Genomic DNA, 17,573 nt, shown 5'->3' with positions numbered 1-17,573 from the left:
CAGTAAAAATTATATCTTCCATTGCCAACGGGCAAGAAAAATGTGTTTTACAAATGCTTGAAAAGATTTTAAAAAATCAATTATTACACATGTTGTTTCTATTGAGCCTACAGAAATGAGGCATTATCACACATGGGGTTTCCAATTGGTACTAATTAAAATGTTTTATATTGTGGTTTCAGTTTTCCTATACAGTCATTAAGTAATGCCAACTTTGCACCAATATAATACTGGTATTACTATTACAAAAAGACAGAACCATTTGACCGAAATCTAAGACAGAAAACATTACTTCTAAAGCATAAAACATGCTCTTTTACATGGAAACATGACCGGTTCTAGAGCTAAGGCAATTAAAATAACTAATAAATAAACAAATGAGGGAGAAATGACAAATCTTCCTTACAAAATAATTCTAAGTAACTACGCTAGTATGTGAATGAGTACTCAAAGTCTGAAACATATTTCTATAACAGCATTGTATCTGTATTCCAAGGTAATGTGTATCTACAAAAATCCAGACAGAAGTAAAGATGCTTTCCAATGGAAAACTATTAAATGAAAACAACTCAAAAAGGAGTTCTCAAAATATCTCCAAAATATATGTGATAAAACTATTTCATAAAATGAGTACAAAATGTTCCATTTATAAAAGAATGTTTTATTTTTCCATGTTTAAAAGATGTACATGTATGAAATACTACCATAGAATACTTTTTTAATGTTTCTTTAAAAATATACATTTAAGCTGGACCAAAAAAAATTTTTTTAAATGGGGACCAATTTATACTGGAGAAGGCTTTGCGGTTTCTTTAAAGTAAAGATAATGTTTTATAAATACACTCTTGATAGAAATGAAATTATATGAGTTCGATCGGTAGCGGGAGCGGAGAGCGGACCCCAGAGAGCCCTGAACAGCCCCACCGCCGCTGCCGGCCCTGCCAGCAGCCTCCCGCCGCCCCCGCCCTCAGCGCCGCGGACACTAAGCCTGGCACTACGGGCAGCCGCGCAGGGAGCTGTGGCCCGGGAGGCCTCACAAGGGCGGCGCCTGCCGACCAAGAAGGTCATCCCAACGAAGGTTTTGGGAACAGTAAAATGGTTCAATGTAAGGAACGGATATGGTTTCATCAACAGGAATGACACCAAGGAAGATGTATTTGTACACCAGACTGCCATAAAGAAGAATAACCCCAGGAAGTAACTTTGCAGTGTAGGAGATGGAGAGATTGTGGAGTTTGATGTTGTTGAAGGAGAAAAGGGTGCGAAGGCAGCAAATGTTACAGGTCCTGGTGGTGGTCCAGTTCAAGGCAGTAAATATGCAGCAGACCGTAACCATTACAGACGCTATCCACGTGGTAGGGGTCCTCCACGCAATTACCAGCAAAATTACCAGAATAGTGAGAGTGGGGAAAAGAACGAGCGATCGGAGGGGTGCTCCCGAAGTCCAGGCCCAACAACGCCGGCCCTACTGCAGGTGAAGGTTCCCACCTTACTACATGCGGAGACCCTATGGGCGTAGACCACAGTATTCCAACCCTCCTGTGCAGGGAGAAGTGATGGAGGGTGCTGACAACCAGGGTTCAGGAGAACAAGGTAGACCAGTGAGGCAGAATATGTATCGGGGATATAGACCACGATTCCGCAGGGGCCCTCCTCGCCAAAGACAGCCTAGAGAGGACGGCAATGAAGAAGATAAAGAAAATCAAGGAGATGAGACCCAAGGACAGCAGCCACCTTAACGTCGGTAGCGCCGCAACTTCAATTACCCACGCAGACGCCCAGAAAACCCTAAACCACAAGATGGCAAAGAGACAAAAGCAGCCGATCCACCAGCTGAGAATTCGTCCGCTCCGGAGGCTGAGCAGGGCGGGGCTGAGTAAATGCCGGCTTACCATCTCTACCATCTTCCGGTTTAGTCATCCAGCAAGAAGAAATATGAAATTCCAGCAATAAGAAATGAACAAAAGATTCGAGCTGAAGACCTTAAGTGCTTGCTTTGTGCCCATTGACCAGATAAAGAGAACTATCTGCATTATCTATGCAGCATGGGGTTTTTATTATTTTTACCTAAAGACGTCTCTTTTTGGTAATAACAAACGTGTTTAAAAGCCTGGTTTTTCTCAATACGCCTTTAAAGGGTTTTTAAATTATTTCATATCTGGTCAAGTTGAGATTTTTAAGAACTTCGATTTTAATTTGTAATAAAAGTTTACAACTTGATTTTTTCAAAAAAGTCAACAAACTGCAAGCACCTGTTAATAAAGGTCTTAAATAATCATCTTTGTGTAAAAAAAAAAAAAAAGAAAGAAAGAAATGAAATTATATGATATCTAAAATCTTACATGAAATCTTGGAATGGGGTAGGGTAGCAAAACAAGAGCAGCCATGAGCTGATGAACAGTGCAGCTACGTGATGTATACATAGGGATTCGTTGAACTGTCAGTCATACTTTTATGTATGTTTAAAGTTTCCCATAATTAAGACTTACTGTAAAGCTACACATATCAAGACAGTGTGGTATTTGTGAAATAACAGAGAAAAACATCAATGGAACAGAAGAAAAAGCCCAGAAACAGACTCTCATAAATACAGCCAACTGCTTTCACAAAACAGCCAAGACAATACGATGGAGAAAAGATAGTCTTTCAACAAATGATGCTGGAACAAACGAAGACTCACAGGCCAGGAACAGTGGCTCACACCTGTAATCCCAGAACTTTGGGAGGCTGAGGCGGGCAGATTACGAGGTCAGGAGTTCGAGACCAGCCTGACCAACATGGTAAAACCCTGTCTCTACTAAAAATACCAAAAAATTAGCTGGCCGTGGTGGTGCGCACCTGTTATCCCAGCTACTCAGGAGGCTGAGGCAGGAGAATAGCTTGAACCCAGGAGGTGGAGGCTGCACTGAGCTGAGATCGTGCCACTGCACTCCAGCCTGGGTGACAAAGCAAGACTCTGTCTCAAAAAATAAAAATAAAAATAATAAATAAATCTAGACACAGACCTTACAACCTTCACAAAAAACTCAAAATGGGTCACAGACCTCAATGAAAAACACAAAACTATAAAACTTTTAGAGGTTAACATAGGAATCTAGATGACCTTGAGTATGGCAACTTTTAGATACAATACAAAAGACATGATCTGTGGAAGAAATAATTGATAGGCTGGACTTCATTAAAATTTAAAGCTTTTGCTATGCAAAAGACAAGGTCAAAAGAATCAGAAGACAAGCCACAGACTGGGAGAAAATATTTGCAAAAGACATATCTGATAAAGGACTGTTATCCAAAATATACAAAGAGTTCCTAAAATTCAACAATAAGAAAACAAACAGTCCAAGTTTTAAAAAATGGACTGAAGACCTGAACAGACACCTCACCAAAAAAGATACACAGATGGCAAATAAACATATAAAAACATGCTCAAGACCATGTCATTAGGGAATTGCTAACTAAAACAAATGATATACTATAACACATTTATTAGAATGGACAAAGTCCAAAAACTTGATAACTTCATATACAGACAAGGATATAAAGTGACAGGAACTCTCATTCATTGCTGACGGGAATGCAAAATGGTACAGCCACTCTGAAAGGCAACTCTGCAGTTTCTTACTAAAGTAAACATACTCTTACCAAACAATCCAGCAATCACACTCCTTGATATTTACGCAAAAAAGCTGAAAAGATGTCCACACAAAAGCCTGCACATGGATACAGCAGCTTTATTCATCATTGCCAAAACTAGAAAGTGCTCAAAATGTCTTTCAGTAGGTGAGTGGATAAATAAACTGTGGTACATCCAGGCAAAGGAATAGTATTCAGTGCTAAAAACCAAATGAGCTTAACAAGCTATGAAAAGACATGGAGACAACTTAAATGCATATTACAATATAAGTGAGAGAATCCAATCTGAAAAGGTTACATATTGTATGATTCCAACTATATATTTTGCCTTTGGAAAAGGCAAACTATGTAGACATTAAAAAGATTAGTGATTGCCAGGCACTGGTGGGGAGAGAGGGATGAACAAGTAGACCATAGAAATTTTTAGGGAAGCAAAACTATTGTGTATGATAAAACACAATGGTGTATTCATGTTATTATATATCAGACAAAATCCACAGAATGTACAACACCAAGGATGAACCCTAATGTAAACTGTGGACTTTGGGTGACAGTAGTATTAATGTAAATTCATCGATCGTAATGTAAAATGTTGATGGGAGAGATAGAGGGTATACAGGAAATCTCTGTACTTTCAACCAAGTTTTATTGTAAACTTATAACTGCTCCAAAAAATAAAGCTTATTTTTATTTTTAAGAAAGCAGTGAACCTATATATATATCTGAACCTATCTTATATAAAAATAGGTCTCTACTCATGTTACCAACCACACTAATGCTAGTGGAAAAAAAAATCAGAGTAAAATATAGCTTTTCACTTTGCTCAAAAACATTCACTTTCAGAAGACGCAAACGTCGTTACATTAAATATAAGTTTTATGAAGGCGAAAAATAACATTACTCCATGAAGTATATTTTGGAAAAGGCATGGTTTATATACTCTTAAGGTACTATTCCACAGGCTCACGGAATAAAGAAAAGTGTGAAATTATACTTAAGTAGTAGTACTTTCCATATATTCTGTATCTGAAGCTCTGAACATAAATGTTCACAAAAATAGTAATAAGCCAGTAACTGAACCCACAATTTTGGGTGCTGAGGATAATATTTACTTTTTAAAAAGATCTTAAGACACAGGGAGATTTATTTTATCTGACTGGATTTCCTAAGAAATAAACACAAATTATGATCTTTTGTCAGTTCATAAGGAATAACAGAAAAATAAAAAATAAAATTAGTGACAGTTAAAATTGCATATAGCAAAACATTTTTATGTATAAAAATTGATAAAGGAATCAAACATTCCTGAAAAAAAATCTACTTTTGTATCATGTGACCAGTAACAATGGACTTAGTAGAAATAAAAAACAACTTCAGCTTAAGAAACTCCTAGTATTAATAAAACACTTGAACAAATACCTCTCTGAAACCTGAGAACCACCCTATGTGGTAAAGAAAGCAGGTATTTACTATCTTTTTCACAGATGAAAGAACTGAGGTGCACACAATTTACATAAATTTTCAGTAGTCACAGAGATTAAAAATGGTAGAGCCAGGATTTGAACTCAGGAATTATTATTCTTTATCCTGTCACCTCTGGCCTTTATTACCTTGGCATTTATAGTAGTCTCATAAAAGACCCTGAATATACCCACTTGCCTTCTGAACTCCAAGGCAGCCTGAAGAGTGCTAGTGACATCTCGAGATTTACACCAGTATGAAACAATCTCTGCAACCTGCTGTGGCCTTACTCTCTTCCAAAATGTTTAAAAGTGACTTTAACCATCATGACATTCCCATGTAATCTAACATACTGCACCAATCAACTCAGGCTGTTATAACAAAATACCACAGTGTAGGTTGCCTGAAACAAGAGACATTTATTTCTCACAGTTCTTGAGGCTGAAAAGTCCAAGATCAAGAGGCAAGTGATTCAATTCCTAGTGAAGGCCCTCCTCCTACCATGTGGACAGCTACCTCATATGGTGGAAAAGAGGAAGCAAGCTCATTATGTCTCGTCTTAGAAGGGCACTAATCCCATCATGAGGGCCCCACTCTCGTGACCTCTTCTAAACCTCATTACCTCCCAAATGCACCATCTCTAAATATCATCACCCTGGGGCTAAGTCTTCAATTATGCACTCAGAGGGGATGCAAACAATCAGTCCATGACACATACCACAGCGGTATATTGTGTTACATCTCTCTGACATTAGGTTAGATGTTCCTGAGAAGACCAGGGTGGGTAGGTGGTTAGTAATATAATACTAACTCAGTCAAATTAGTTACTAAGTAGTAATAGAATACATTATTAGAGATAATTCACTGGAAAAAAATTCATGTTTAATGAAACTTTTATTTTAATATTTTTCACAAAGAAGGAAAAAAGTCTCCTTCCCCAAAATTTGTGTCTATGTAAAACAACAAAGGATATGCATACTGGTTTGAGATTTTTTTCCTTCTGTGAAGAAACTGCTATGCTGTACACTTTACATGTTTTATAACACAGCCCAGTGACCACTATACCACACAGGTGGAAGTGTGGGTTTGAGGACCATTGAACACTGAATCTCCCCCAATACATCACAATTATAGAAACACCTGTGCACAGTAACTTTGTGTTGAGCCACGATGAAACTTCAGTGTTCAATTGCCCACAACACATTTCATTTCTTATGACTAGATGTTCAGTTCTAGTATGTAAGAAACAAGCTTTCTGAATGCAGCATTTTCCAAACTTTGTTACTGAGAAATCTGGAGTATTTATAATAAGGCATTTTTCAAATTTTCTGAAATAAAATATGCTCATGAAACATGTTGAACTTAGGTCTAAGCGTTTCAAGACATGAGAAATAAGGGTCCTACTTCTTTAAAAACTAATTAAAGTAGATCCAGTAATGGGGAATAACATAGAATCACTTTTTGTTAAGCAAAATGCATTTTAGAGTAGTTTTCATTTGATCATAAATTATGAAACAAAATTACAATGATCCTAAGTAGAACTAATCATGATTCCTCATGTATTCATTCTCTCCATACCTTAATCTCTAAAATAAAAAGTTTATATTACAGACAGGAAAGTAAATGTGTGTTGAATTGAAATTGATGTTTAATTCTCCTCCAGGGCATAAAAACAAATGGGTTAAAGCAGAGGTTTCACAATATTTGTGGACATCCTAAGAAGGAAGGCGATTAACTAAAAGTTCCATTTGTTTAATACTATGAGGAACTCTAATACATAAAACAGAAAAAAAACTTATATTCTAGGTAAAGGGAGGGTAGAAAACTACATTTCCACAAAACACCAACTTAACATTTTAAAAAAGTAAAAAACGGAAATAATTGGAATATAAAAGGTTTTTATATAAAGTTTCATAAAAGGACTATTTATTCTTATTTCCAAAATATTCCTGTATCTAAATTATAGGATACACTGAGTCACTGGGGAAACAAAATCATATACACAAGTTATTTTTAAAAATATAAAGACAACCAGTAGAAGACAAAGCTAAAAGATTTAGATCTGTTTGCCTTTGGAGAGTAGCAACTGGAGGTAAGATGGGGAAAGGCGCATGCTTACTATAGAACCCTATAGAAATGAAAACATATGCTTACGCAAAGACCTGTGGCACTGGAGGCAAAGATGACAGCTCCATGGGTGTACAGCAGTCATCACTCAAACATAAGTGGGTGCAGTCTGTGACTGCCAAGCAGCGGAAGGGGGTACGAGGGGAATGGGTGTGTAACAGAAGGGTTCAAGGAGGCTCCGACATGGATTTTTAATTTTTTTCTAATCCTTCAATTATCTAGTTATGGTTTTTGAGGAAAAAAGGACCAAGTTTTCTAACCTCAAACCATCTCAGAATTAAATAATTATTCTGTAATCCCAGCACTTTGGGAGGCTGAAGCAGGTGAATCACTTGAGCCCTGGAGTTCAAGACCAGCCTGAGCAAAATGGCGAAACCCCGTCTCTACTAAAAATACAAAAAATTAGCCAGGCATGGCAGTGTGTGCCTGTAGTCATAGCTACTCGGGAAACTGAGATGGGAGGATCACTTGGACCTGGGAGGTTGAGTCAGCAGAGAGCCAAGATGGCATTACTGCACCCCAACCTGGGCAACAGAGACCCTGACTCATTAAAAAAAAAAAAGGATTAAATAATTCTTTATTAGAATACCACTAAGAGAACTCATTTTAATTGCAAAACCCAACAGAATGGCCAGAATGAATAACATTAACATTACCAAATATTGGTGAGGATACGAAGTGAACAAAATCTCCAGATGTCACTGTACGGTTTATAGCTTGCTTGTTATGGGCCGAACTGTGCTCCCCAACCCTAAATTCTTCTGTTGAAGACTTAACCTCCAAATGTGACTATATTTGGAGACAGGGCCTTTAAAGAGGTGATTACATTAAAATGAGGCCATGAGGGTGGGTCCTAATACAATGTGACTAGTGTCCTAATAAAAGAAGGAAATCTGGATACTCAGGAAAGCCCTAGGAATATGCAGACACAGTGAGAAGATGGCCACCTGTAAGCAAAGGACAGAGGCCTCAGGAGAAACCAAACCTGCCAACACCTTGAGATCTTGCACTTCTAGACATCAGAACTGTGAGAAAATAAATTTCTGTTGTTTAAGCCACCCAATCTGTGGTATTTTGTCATGGCAACTGTAGCAAACTGAAACAATAATACAACTACTTTGGGAAAAAGACTGACAAGTTCTTGCAGAACCAAAATATATCTACCTTATGATCCAATAATTCTATATCTAGGTATTGACCCAATATATACAAAAACATAAAAAGATTTGTTTAAGAATGTTCCTAACAGATTTATTACAATAGACAAAACACTGGAAATAGCTCAGGTATTTATTAATATGAGAATGGATAAACTATGGAATATTCATGCAATAGACTATTATTCAGCAAAATAACACTGAACATACTATTTTGAAGATTCTAAAAATCAACTACCAATACAATGTGGATCAATCTCCAAAATATAATGCTGAGTAAAGGAAGATGTACCAAAAAGAACACAATATGCATCTAATTATATTAAGTTCTACAACAAGTTAAATTAATCTTTGTTATCAGTAAACAATGTTCCATGATTATATCCATGTTTTTGCATGATCAGGGCTTCCTGAGCAAAGAGTGCTGGCAACCTGGATTAACATATGAGTAAATGGCAAATGAGTCTTGGAAGTTAAAGACAGAGAGACAGACATCCAAGGAGATGTATGGGCTTATCTTCCATCATTTAAATTTCACAGGATAATGGAAAAACAGACATTGTCCTGTTTACATTAGAAAGATAAGGTAGCCGGGCGCGGTGGCTCAAGCCTGTAATCCCAGCACTTTGGGAGGCCGAGACGGGCGGATCACGAGGTCAGGAGATCGAAACCATCCTGGCTAACACGGTGAAACCCCGTCTCTATTAAGAAATACAAAAAACTAGCCGGGCGAGGTGGCGGGCGCCTGTAGTCCCAGCTACTCGGGAGGCTGAGGCAGGAGAATGGCGTGAACCCGGGAGGCGGAGCTTGCAGTGAGCTGAGATCCGGCCACTGCACTCCAGCCTGGGCAACAGAGCGAGACTCCGTCTCAAAAAAAAAAAAAAAAAAAGAAAGATAAGGTAAATATCCCTCTCTCTACACAGGGGAGGAGGAGCAGACACAAAAGCAGTCCTATATAAGCTCTGAGATGCACACAGTCTGATATAGTTCCCCACAATTCCCATGTGTCATGGGAGGAACCCAGTGGGAGGTAATTGAATCATGGGGATAAGTCTTTCCCATGCTATGTTAGCGAATAAGTCTTTTGAGATCTGATGGTTCTAAAAAGGGGAGTTTCCCTGCACAAGCTCTCTCTTCTCTTGTCTGCCACCATGTGCGACGTGCCTTTCACCTTCCACCATGATTGTGAGCACTCCCCAGCCACATAGAATTGTAAGTCCAATAAACCTTTTTCTTTTGTAAATTGCCCAGTCTTGGGTATGTCTTTATCAGCAGCATGAAAACGGACTAATACAGAGTCCTATATAAATTCTGAGATTCATTCATTTAGGAGGAGCTCCTCTCCTGTATTACAACTCCCCATCCCCCAAGATATGCAGGTGGCACTAACCCTCATAACATCACCCTCATAGGGAACAGAAGTGCAGGAAAGTGACACTAAGATAACCATGAGTGAATAAAAAGTCTCTTCTCTGATCCAGACATCAGTGCTTCTGCTTTTGTGTGTGTACATACACTAAACATATGCCATATATTCAGTGTGTGTGTGTATGTGTGTGTGTGTGTATAAATGTAGAAGTATGGTAATATCTCAAATCCTTTACTTTTTGAACACAAAACTATAAAGAAAAAAATTAAAACAATACTTGCATCTGAGGGCAAACAACTAACTTGGAAGGATAATAGTCATACTTCGTATAATGAAAAGAGTTTGTGTGTTACTAACATACATGCAATTATCAAAACTCTAAAATTTGTGCATTTCACTGTGAAGATTTTATGCCAACAAAAGGAAAAACAATCATAAACAAGTATTAAACTCTAATTAATGATATACATAGTGAAGTGTTTAGGAGTAATGTGTACTAATGTCTGCATCTTACTATGAAATGCATCTACAACATTGGACTGTTATACCAATACAGGCATGTACTCATTTCTCCATTTTTGAAGGAAAGTTTTGCCAAATAAGAACTTACTTGTTGACTTTTTTACTTCTTTCAACACTTCAAATATGGTTCCTCAACTGCCTTCTGGTCCCATGGTTTCTAATGAGAAACTAGCTGTTGATCTTATTGAGGAAACCTTGTAAATAATGAGTCACTTCTCTTGCTGCTCTCAAGATTCTCTTTTTGTCCTTAGCTTTTGATAATGTGATCCTTATGTGCTGTATTAGTCCATTCTCACACTGCTATGAAGAAATACCAGAGACTGAGTAATTAAGAAAAGAGGTTTAAGTGACTCACAGTTCAGCATGGCTGGGGAGGCCTCAGGAAACTTACAATCATAGTGGTAGGTACCTCTTAACAGGGTAGCAGGAGAGAGAATGAGAATAGAGTGAAGGGGAAAGCCCCTTATAAAACCATCAGATCTCGGGAGAACTCACCCCACTATCATGAGAACAGTAGGGGGGAAACTGCCCCCCATGATTCAGTTATCTCCACCTGGTCTCGCTCTTGACATGTGGGGATTATCACAGTTCAAGGTGAGATTTGAGGGGACACAGACCCAAACCATATCATGTGTCTTGGTTTGCATTCAGAATTGCTCCTACTTAGATTCTGATGAGCTTTCTGAATGTGTTGATTACTGTCTTTCATCAAATTGGGAAATTTTCGGCCATTTTTTTCTTCAGCTATTCTGTCTGCCCCTTTCTCTGTCTCCTTTCCTCCTGGAATATGTATTATGTGTGCTGGTACACTTGATGGCATCCCACATGCCTCTTAAGTCTCTTGGGCTCTGTTCATCTTCATGCTTTTTGACTTTCTACTCCCTACACTAGATAATCTCAATTGACTTATCTTTAAGTTCACCAGTTCTGCCTGTTCAAATTTTCTGCCTGTTCAAATCTGCTGCTGATCTCTACTTGTGAATACTTCATTTAAGTTATTATACTTTTTCCTTCTAGTATTTCTATTTGGTTTCTTTGCATCATTTCTCTCTATATACTGATATTCTCTACTTAGAGAGTCATTGTTTTCCCGGTTTCATTTAGCTGTTTCAGCATATTTAACATGGTGATTTAAAACCCGGGCTAGCAAATCCAGTGTCTGGACTTCCTCGGATACAGTTTCCATTATTTTCTCTTCTTCTTGTGGATGGAAAAAAGTTACTGATTTCTTTACATTCCTCATCATTTTCCACTAAAAACTAGACATTTTGAATATTATGATGTGGTAACTAACTCAGATTCTAACTCCTCCCTGGAGATTATTGTTGCTGCCTATCAGGGTTTTGTTTGTTTACAGTCATTTCTAAGCTACTTTTTTTCTTTTTTATTATACTTTAAGTTCTAGGGTACATGTGCACAAGGTGCAGGTTTGTTACCTATGTATACATGTGCCATGTTGGTGTGCTGCACCCATTAACTCGTCATTTACACTAGGTATATCTCTTAATGCTATCCCTCCCCTCACCCCACGACAGGCCCCAGTGTGTGATGTTCCCTTTCCTGTGTCCAAGTGTTCTCATTGTTCAGTTCCCACCTATGAGGGAGAATATGCGGTGTTTGGTTTTCTGTTCTTGTGACAGTATGCTGAGAACGATGGTTTCCAGCTACATCCATGTCCCCACAAAGGACACGAACTCATCCTTTTTTATGGCTGCATAGTATTCCATGGTGTATATGTGCCGCATTTTCTTAATCCAGTCTGTCATTGATGGACATTTGCGTTGGTTCCAAGTCTTTGCTATTGTGAATAGTGCCGCAATAAACATACGTGTGCATGTGACTTTATAGCAGCATGATTTATAATCCTCTGGGTATATACCCAGTAATGGGATGGCTGGGTCAAATGGTATTTCTAGTTCTAGATTCTTGAGGAATCGCCACACTGTCTTCCACAATGGTTGAACTAGTTTACAGTCCCACCAACAGTTTAAAAGTGTTCCTATTTCTCCACATCCTCTCCAGCACCTGTTGTTTCCTGACTTTTTAATTACTGTCATTCTAACTACTATGAGATGGTATCTCATTGTGGTTTTGATTTGCATTTCTCTGATGACCAGTGATGATGAGCATTTTTTCATGTGTCCGTTGGCTGCATAAATGTCTTCTTTTGAGAAGTGTCTGTTCATATCCTTTGCCCACTTTTTGATGAGTTTGTTTGTTTTTTTCTTGTAAATTTGTTTGAGTTCTTTGTAGGTTCTGGATATTAGCCCTTTGTCAGATGAGTAGATTGCAAAAATGTTCTCCCATTCTGTAGGTTGCCTGTTCACTCTGATGGTAGTTTCTTTTGCTGTGCAGAAGCTCTTTAGTTTAATGAGATCCCATTTGTCAATTTTGGCTTTTGCTGCCGTTGCTTTTGGTGTTTTAGTCATGAAGTCCTTGCACATGCCTATGTCCTGAATGGTATTGCTTAGGTTTTCTTCTAGGGTTTTTATGGTTTTAGCTCTAACATTTAAGTCTCTAATCCATCTTGAATTTATTGTTGTATAAGGTGTAAGGAAGAGATCCAGTTTCAGCTTTCTACATATGGCTAGCCAGTTCTCCCAGCACCATTTATTAAATAGGGAATCCTTTCCCCACTGCTTGTTTTTGTCAGGTTTGTCAAAGATCAGATGATTGTAGATGTGTGGTATTATCTCTGAGGGCTCAGTTCTGTTCTATTGGTCTATATTTCTGTTTTGGTACCAGTACCATGCTGTTTTGGTTACTGTAGCCTTGTAGTATAGTTTGAAGTCAGGAAATGTGATGCCTCCAACTTTGTTCTTTTTGCTTAGGATTGTCTTGGCAATATGGACTCTTTTTTGGATCCATATGAACTTGAAAGTTCTTCACAGAACTTGAACAGTCATTGGTAGCTTAATGGGGATGGCATTGAATCTATAAATTACCTTGGGCAGTATGGCCATTTTCATGATATTGATTCTTCCTATCCATGAGCATGGAATGTTCTTCCATTTGTTTGTGCCCTCTTTTATTTCCTTGAGCACTGGTTTGTAGTTCTCCTTGAAGAGGTCCTTTACATCCCTTGTAAGTTGGACTCCTAGGTATTTTATTCTATTTGAAGCAATTGTGAATGTAGGTTCACAATCTCTCATGATTCGGCTGTTGGCCTGTTATTGGTGTATAGGAATGCTTGTGGTATTTGCACATTGATTTTGTATCCTGAGACTTTGCTGAAGTTGCTTATCAGCTTCAGGAGATTTGGGGCTGAGACGATGGGGTTTTCTAAATATACAATCATGTCATCTGCAAACAGGACAATTTGACTTCCTCTTTTCCTAATTGAATACCCTTTATTTCTTTCTCCTGCCTGATTGCCCTGGTCAGAACTCCCAACACTGTGTTGAATAGGAGCGGTAAGAGAGGGCATCCCTGTCTTGTGCCAGTTTTCAAAGGGAATGCCTCCAGTTTTTGCCCATTCAGTATGACATTGGCTGTGGGTTTGTCATAAATAGCTCTTAAGATTTTGAGATACGTTCCATCAATACCGAATTTATTGAGAGTTTTTAGCATGAAGGGCTGTTGAATTTTGTCAAAGGACTTTTCTGCATCTATTGAGATAATCATGTGGTTTTTGTCTTTGGTTCTGTTTACGTGATGGATTACATTTATTGATTTGTGTATGTTGAACCAGCCTTGCATCCCAGGGATGAAGCCCACTTGATCATGGTGGATAAGCTTTTTGATGTGCTGCTGGATTTGGTTTGCCAGTATTTTATTGAGGATTTCTGCATCGATGTTCATCAGGGATATTGGTCTAAAATTCTCTTTTTTTGTTGTGTCTCTGTCAGGCTTTGGTATCAGGTTGATGTTGGCCTCATAAAATGAGTTAGGGAGATTCCCTCTTTTTCTATTGATTGGAATAGTTTCAGAAGGAATGGTACCAGCTCCTTCTTGTACCTCTGGTAGAATTCGGCTGTGAATCCGTCTGGTTCTGGCCTTTTTTTTGGTTGGTAGGCTATTAATTATTGCTTCAATTTCAGAGCCTGTTATTGGTCCATTCAGGGATTCAACTTCTTCCTGGTTTAGTCTTGGGAGGGTGTGTGTGCCCAGGAATTTATTCATGTCTTCTAGGTTTTCTAGTTTATTTGCATAGAGGTGTTATTAGAATTCTCTGATGGTAGTTTGCATTTCTGTGGGATCGGTGGTGATATCCCCTTTATCATTTTTTATAGCGTCTATTTGATTCTTCTCTCTTTTCTTCTTTATTAGTCTTGCTAGAGGTCTATCAATTTTGTTGATCTTTTCAAAAAACCAGCTCCTGGATTCACTGATTTTTCGAAGGGTTTTTTGTGTCTCTATCTCCTTCAGTTCTGCTCTGATCTTAGTTATTTCTTGCCTTCTGCTAGCTTTTGAATGTGTTTGCTCTTGCTTCTCTAGTTCTTTTAATTGTGATGTTAGAGGGTCAATTTTCGATCTTTCATGCTTTCTCTTGTGGGCATTTAGTGCTATAAATTTCCCTCGACACACTACTTTAAATGTATCCCAGATATTCTGGTATGTTGTATCTTTGATCTCATTGGTTTCAAAGACCCATCTTTATTTCAGCCTCCATTTCGTTATGTACCCAGTAGTCATTCAGGAGAAGGTTGTTCAGTTTCCATATAGTTGAGCCGTTTTGAGTAAGTTTCTTAATACTGAGTTATAGTTTGATTGTACTGTGGTCTGAGAGACAGTTTGTTATAATTTCTGTTCTTTTACATTTGCTGAGGAATGCTTTACTTCCAACTATGTGGTCAGTTTTGGAATAAGTGCGATGTGGTGCTGAGAAGAATGTATATTCTGTTTATTCGGGGTGGAGAGTTCTGTAGATGTCTATTAGGTCTGCTTGCTGCAGAGTTGAGTTCAATTCCTGGATATCCTTGTTAACTTTCTGTCTCGATCTGTCTAACGTTGACAGTGGGGTGTTAAAAGTCTCCCATTATTATTGTGTGGGATTCTAAGTCTCTTTGTAAGTCTCTAAGGACTTGCTTTATGAATCTGGGTGCTCCTGTATTGGGTGCATATATATTTAGGATAATTAGCTCTTCTTGTTGAACTGACCCCTTTACCATTTTCTTGTATCTCTGTGGAGCAACAAGCTCTTGGGAGTTCTCTACTCTGCCATTTTTACTGACATCACTTCCCTTTTGAAAATTCTTAAAATAAAATGTTGGGAAAAATATGGATTAAAAACAACTTATCCGTTTCTCTTGGAACTGTGACTTACAGTGAAAAACTTGAAAAGAAAATTTAGGAAACCCAAAATGACATAAAACAGTAATAAAAGTTCACTAACAGTATACAATATAAAGATAAAATTTTTAAAATTATAAGAAATGCAAAAATAAGGTTGATCACATAAAAAGGATGTTTAGGAAACAGAAAGTGAGAGAAAGTGCTAATATAAACTCACTGATTCTAAGTAAGCTATACTCTGGTTTCTCTTCAGACTGTATAAATCTTTCACCTTTTACTAAGTAAGCTGAATGTATAAAAATAAAAACTAAATCATTAAATCAATAAATACATTATTTTATATATGGAATCACACACACACAAATATATGTTTATATATATAGGCACTAAATCTTACTGGCCCCTAAATAAATTAACAGGAATAACACCTAGCTATGGAAGCAATTACTTGTAACAGGGAATCTGTCAAGGTCTCTACTGGGTTGAGGAAGGCAGTAGCTAACCACTAAAGGAAATGTTGAAAAAGCAAAGGTCAATGTCTGGCCCTAAATTTTTAATTCCAACAACATGGCTAGAACTGTTCAAATTACAAAATGGTAAGCATGTCAACTGGATAACTAACCAGCACCATCATCTAGTGCTTACATACGGCATACTATAAGCCCCATGCTAGACAAGTACATGAATTTTCAGCGGGACATACACAGAATAAAGGGGATGGAGGGTGAAGAGGAAAAGGGATTTATTTTGTCTAAAAAAAAAAAGTGTTTTTTTTTTTTTTCAGAATGTAGCTCTACTATACCAGGAATGGTTTCTCTATGTACTGTATATGAAAATGTATGAAGTTATTTATCTAAGAAAAATTGGTGTTTCTGAAGGACATCAGCTCAAGAAAATTTATTTTTAACATTTTTTAACAGAGTTCTTTAAAGCATTTCACAAAGGTCAGTATGAGCTGATTTTTTTAAATGTGAACATTTCCACAACAAATTTTAAAAATTGGAATGAATCAGCAACTTAGATGACACAGCCTGCAGTACTTCCTAATAAATGAGAACAAGAAACGGTCCATTATTTTCCTTATAAATTAATTAAGAGCTTCCAACTTACAATGTATCAGGCCTTCCCCACCTACCAGACATCTATTTTAATGAATTAAAATATACTATGTTGTGATCAAACTAAAATAGACCATTTCAAAATCTAGAGGGAACAGGTATACTCCTGAGATAAAAGAATTTTGTCAGAACACTTTTCATTTTAATCTAGTATCTATACTACATATATATACATGAATAGTAAATATCGTAACAGATGAAACAAATATTCTTTCCAAATCAGTCTCTTCAAAAATTTTTTAAGTTATTATGGAGAATGTGGTAGACACTGTTGATTACCTCCAACAGGCAGTAGGGCAAGGGGAAAGAAGGATCTTTCTCCCTGACCACACTCCTCACACATATAATGGACTACATGTAAGTGTCAAAAGCATATTATCCAACACGTTACTAAGAACACGAATTCAATCAAACAGAAGTTCAAAGATAAGATGATTAAACTATAGAATAAAGGAAATATGAAATTCAAACCTGAGTAAGTAAACAACAGATCAAAGGAATACTGTTACTAAATTAACGGAATTAAAAATAAAAACTAAAAAAAAAGATTAGACCATTGAAAATCAAATTACTGTCAATGAAACAACTTGAAATAATACAAATGCAAATAAAAAGACAAAAATGTGGCCTAGCATAGTGGCTCACACCTGTAATCACAGCACTTTGGGAGGTCAAGGCAGGAGGATCACACTTGGGGAGTTCAAGATCAGCCTAGCCAACATAGCGAAATCCTGTCTTTATAAAAAATACAAAAATTAGGCCAGGCACGGTGGCTCAAACCTGTAATCCCAGCACTTTGGGAGGCCAAGGCGGGCGGATCACATGAAGTCAGGCATTCGAAACCAACCTGGCCAACACGGTAAAACCCCATCTCTACTAAAAACACAAAAATTAGGCAGGCATGGTGGCAGGCACCTGTAATCCCAGCTACTTGGGAGGCTGAGGCAGGAG

At 37.7% G+C, this 17,573-nt stretch overlaps 1 protein-coding gene and 1 pseudogene across 5 annotated transcripts in view; one reads left to right on the top strand and one right to left on the bottom strand.

The window, feature by feature from the left end:
- LOC105475102 (adaptor related protein complex 3 subunit beta 1) overlaps positions 1-17,573 on the bottom strand; it is a 300,089-nt gene that overhangs the window by 190,407 nt on the left and 92,109 nt on the right. The gene's annotated exons all lie outside the window — the stretch shown is intronic.
- Positions 865-2,082, top strand: LOC112425441 (Y-box-binding protein 1 pseudogene; annotated as a pseudogene).

This window comes from Macaca nemestrina, chromosome 6 (assembly GCF_043159975.1).
Source record: "Macaca nemestrina isolate mMacNem1 chromosome 6, mMacNem.hap1, whole genome shotgun sequence".
Lineage (NCBI taxonomy): Eukaryota > Metazoa > Chordata > Mammalia > Primates > Cercopithecidae > Macaca > Macaca nemestrina.
This window is presented reverse-complemented; position numbering and strand designations above follow the sequence as displayed.